Consider the following 5000-nt stretch of genomic DNA (forward strand, 5'->3'; position numbering starts at 1 on the left):
CGACATCTACGGGGGTGCGAGAAAGCCGGCGGTCAAACGCGCATCGACCGACCGTTCATTACGGAGACTCCAACGTCCTCGTCACGATTCGTTCCTCTCGATCGACGCGGTTAAAGAGTTAGCGATTACCTCCCGGTGTACGCTAGAGGAAGGCGTAAAAAAAAAAAAAAAGTTCGAGGAATCGAGCGGTAGTTTGTCTCGGTCGAGCTAGTTCCGGAACGCGTTACCGATACACGCGCCTGCCCCGCCCGCCCCCCGCTTCTTTTCTGTTACCGTTCCTTCAGCTTTTCATTTCTTTATCGCTTTTCTTTGCGCCCGCCCTCCCCCCCCCCCGCCCCCCGCCTTACCTTTTTTTTCCTCGCCGCCGAAGCCGCCTGGGGGCCGCGGACCGGGCAGAGGTGGCGGCCCCCGGCCCCGCCCGCCCCCCCCCCCCCCCCGCCTTCCGCCAGTCGGTTGGCCGCCCCGGGAGACTTTAGGAGCCGGCGGCGTCCCTGCCGCCTCTGTGCCCGCGCGGCAGAGGGGAGTCCCGGCGGCGTGCGGTCTCTAAGCCCGGCTGCCGAGTCGCCGCCCTGCCGTGCCCGAGCCCCGGCTCCCGCCTTCCTCGCTCCCTCCCTCCCTCTCGCCCTGCTGCGCGCCTGCCCGCCGCCCCCGCCGCGGGCTGAAAAACCAACGAACGCGAAACGGGGCAGCGGTGGGTGTCTGTCTGCGTGAAAAAAAAACCCGCAAACGACCCAAACGGAAACCTTCTCCGAATCCCTGTATCCCCCCCCTCCCCAGCCTGCCTCTGCGCCGGCCTCCCTCCCCTGCCGCTGCCGCTGCCGTCGCGACCGAGCGCGGGAACGTTGGCGTGGCGGGAACCGGCGCCCTTTCGCCGTGGGCGGGCGGGCGGGCGGGGGCCCGGTTGCCGGGCAGCGGGGCGCGCGCGCATGCGCAGAGCGCGCGGCTGCGGACGCACACCTCCCCCAGCCCGCCCCCCCCGCTGCTCCGGGGCGCCGGAGAGTCTGCGGTCGGGGCGGAGGGGCCGCACCCGCCGGTCGGCGGGTACGGAACTGCAGCGCGGGGAGGGAGGGAGGGAGGGCGGGAGGGGGAGCGCGCGCGCGCAGGTGTGCGTGTCGGTGTGTGTGTGTCTGTGTCTGTGTCTGTCTCCGTGTGTGTGTCTGTGTCTCTGTGTGTGTGTGTGTGTGTGTGTGTCTCTCTCTGAGCGCGCGTGTGCCGCCGGGGGGGGGGGCGGGGTGGCGTCTGCAGGGTCGCAGATACTTCTTCTAATACATTTGTTTCATTAAAAAAAGAAATAATAACTCGGCAATGGACGCCCCGTCCTGAAGTCTCCCGGCAGACGGCGAACTCGCCCCGGGGGCCGCCGCCTCTACCCGGCCCCTCCCCTACCAGCTGGGGAGGAAAAAAGCCGGCCGGGAGGGCAGACTTGCCGTGAGCCGGGGGGGGGGGGTGGGGGGGGGGGGTGGGGGCGGGGCGGAGCGGAGCGGAGCGGAGAGGCTGGACGGGGCGGTGAAGCCGGCGAGCGCACGGCGGCCACCGGTTCGGGGCGGGGGGGGCGCGTGCCTGTGGGCGCGTGCGTTGAGGGCGGCGGCGGGGGAGGGGGGCGTTTAAAAAACCCGAAATTCTTAAAAATCCATTCAAAATGACGGGGTGGCCGTCCTTGTACCATGATTCGCGTAAATCCCGAAAAAGGGGAAAAAAAAAAGTTAACCCCCCCGGACCCCCCCCCCACGACCCCCGCCGCCCTGCTGAAACAGGGACGGGGTGGCCCTTGCGCCAGATTCGCGTAAATCCCGAAAAAGGGGAAAAAAAAAAGTTAACCCCCCCGGACCCCCCCCCACGACCCCCGCCGCCCTGCTGAAACAGGGACGGGGTGGCCCTTGCGCCAGATTCGCGTAAATCCCGAAAAAGGGGAAAAAAAAAAAATTAACCCCCCCGGACCCCCCCCCACGACCCCCGCCGCCCTGCTGAAACAGGGACGGGGTGGCCCTTGCGCCAGATTCGCGTAAATCCCGAAAAAGGGGAAAAAAAAAAGTTAACCCCCCCGGACCCCCCCCCCCCACGACCCCCGCCGCCCTGCTGAAACAGGGACGGGGTGGCCCTTGCGCCAGATTCGCGTAAATCCCGAAAAAGGGGAAAAAAAAAAGTTAACCCCCCCGGACCCCCCCCCCCACGACCCCCCGCCGCCCTGCTGAAACAGGGACGGGGTGGCCCTTGCGCCAGATTCGCGTAAATCCCGAAAAAGGGGAAAAAAGTAGAAATTAGCCCCCACCACCACCCACCCACAGCTCGGCCTGGGGAGAACCGGGCTGGCCGGTCCAGCCGGCTCCGGAGCACGTGGCGGCCGGCCGCCACGTGCACCCGCCTCCGCGGCCGGACGCCACGTCTACCCGCCTCCGCGGCCGGACGCCACGTCTACCGGCCTCCGCGGTCGGACGCCACGTCTACCGACCTCCGCGGCCGGGCGCCACGTCTACCCGCCTCCGCGGCCGGACGCCACGTCTACCGGCCTCCGCGGTCGGACGCCACGTCTACCCGCCTCCGCGGCCGGACGCCACGTCTACCGACCTCCGCGGCCGGACGCCACGTCTACCGACCTCCGCGGCCGGACGCCACGTCTACCGACCTCCGCGGTCGGACGCCACGTCTACCCGCCTCCGCGGTCGGACGCCACGTCTACCGACCTCCGCGGCCGGGCGCCACGTCTACCGACCTCCGCGGCCGGACGCCACGTCTACCGGCCTCCGCGGTCGGACGCCACGTCTACCCGCCTCCGCGGCCGGACGCCACGTCTACCGACCTCCGCGGTCGGACGCCACGTCTACCGACCTCCGCGGCCGGACGCCACGTCTACCGGCCTCCGCGGCCGGACGCCACGTCTACCCGCCTCCGCGGCCGGTGGCGGCCGCTAGGTCTACCCGGCTCCGCGGTGGCCGCCAGGTCGACCCGGCTCCGGGGCCGGCGGCGGCCGGCGGCGGTCCCCGGAGAGCGCGGACCGTCGCTGTCGGCGCGTCCGGCGAAAAGGGTGGCCACGTCTACCGGGCTCCGGCGGGACTTGGTCGCGTTTCCGGGGCTGAGGGGTAGACGTGTTGTCCCCGCCGCCTGCTCGGAGCTGCCCAAGGGGTCGCTGTTTTTCGCTGCCTCCAGTTACGTCATCGTAAAAGGCGGCGGCGGCGGCGCGCCCCCCCGGTGGGCGGAGGCACCGTTCTTGCAGCTTGCCGGGGGCGGGGACGTGCCTGTCCGTACTATAGGAGGGAGTGGGGACTCGCCTCCGAGAGCGGCGCTAGCCAGCGGCTGCAACGCCCTCGCCTCGGCCGGCCAAGTGGGGCGCTCGGCGGGCGTAGTGGCGGTTCCCCCGGACGGTTCGGCTCCCGCGGGGCAGGGCGAAGAGCGAAGACCGGCGGCGGCGGCCGCCGCCGGCACTCGAACGCTGGAAGGGCAGGGGGAGCGCAGCGGAGCTCGGCGCGGCTTTCCCCCGTCCCCCCGAGGGCCCGATGATGGCGATGGCGAGTGCTGGTAGAGGCCCCGAGGCAGAGATGCCTGCGAGAGCCCAGCCCGCCGCGGCGGCCGCCGCCGGCTCCTGAGGGCCAGGGGATGGGGGCGGGCGAGGTGGCGGCACCTCGTCCTTTGTTTTTCTCCGGCCTTAAGCCGGAGCCCGCCAAGCGGGCAGAGAGCGGCGGCCCGTCGTGGTGGCCGGCAGCCGGGCGCACGCAGACGGCCGGGGGGTTTCGAGCCTGCCGCGGCTTTCCCCGGCCCCCCCCAGGGAGGAGGGCCCGATGATGGCGCGGGCGAGGCGGCGGCGCCTCGGCCTCCTTTTTGCCGGCGCGAGCCATACGCGGGCGGCCCGTGGCGTCTGGCCTACCCCGGCTTCCCCCGTCGCCGGAGGGCTCGACGAGAAAGTCTGCACGCGGCGGGCGAGGCGGCGGCGGCGCCCCGTCCTTTTTCTCCGGCCCTAAGCTGGAGCCCGCTGAGCGGGGGAAGATCAATGGCAGCCGGTCCCGGTGGCCGGCAGCCGAACGCAGGTGGCCGGGGGGTAGGCTTTCCCCGTGCTCCGATCCCCGGCGATGGCGCGGGCGAGGCGTGGCGCCTCGTGGTTTTTTTTTTTCTTTTTTCTTTTCCCACCGTGAGGGCGACGGGCAAAGACCGGCGGCCGGTGGCGGTCGCCGGCACTCTGGAACGCTGAAGGGCCCGGGGGAGTCGAGCCTGCCGCGGCTTTCCCCCGGTCCCGGTGACCTCGCTCGAGGGCGTTGTTGTCTGGAGCGGGTGGCCGGCGGCACCTCCCGCTCCTCCCCCCGCCTTTGACCGACTCAGACCCGCAGGCAGCGCCCGCCGAGGCGTCCCCGGGCGCGTCGGGAGAGGCTTCTCGGCGGGCCGGCTCTGCCGGTGTTCAGGCCGGCGTTGCACCTCTCCGCAGACGTTGCCCTCTCGCTCGCACGCAGGGCCCCGCGTCCGCCGCCCAGCCAGCCCTCCCCGGGCGGGGGAGCGGGCGCGCGCGGCCGTCGCTGTCCCAGGAACCGTGGCCGCGGGGCCTCCGCTTGCTTTTGTTCTCCTTCGCTGCCTTTCCGTACTTACCCGATCGATGAGGCGCTTAGGGCGCGTCGGAGAGGCTTCTCGGCGGGCCGGCTCTGCCGGTGTTCAGGCCGGCGTTGCACCTCTCCGCAGACGTTGCCCTCTCGCTCGCACGCAGGGCCCCGCGTCCGCCGCCCAGCCAGCCCTCCCCGGGCGGGCGGGGGAGCGGGCGCGCGCGGCCGTCGCTGTCCCAGGAACCGTGGCCGCGGGGCCTCCGCTTGCTTTTGTTCTCCTTCACTGCCTTTCCGTACTTACCCGATCGACGAGGCGCTTAGGGCGCGTCGGAGAGGCTTCTCGGCGGGCCGGCTCTGCCGGTGTTCAGGCCGGCGTTGCACCTCTCCGCAGACGTTGCCCTCTCGCTCGCACGCAGGGCCCCGCGTCCGCCGCCCAGCCAGCCCTCCCCGGGCGGGCGGGGGAGCGGGCGCGCGCGGCCG

The sequence above is a fragment of the Aptenodytes patagonicus genome, unplaced genomic scaffold, assembly GCF_965638725.1.
Source record: "Aptenodytes patagonicus unplaced genomic scaffold, bAptPat1.pri.cur scaffold_94, whole genome shotgun sequence".
Lineage (NCBI taxonomy): Eukaryota > Metazoa > Chordata > Aves > Sphenisciformes > Spheniscidae > Aptenodytes > Aptenodytes patagonicus.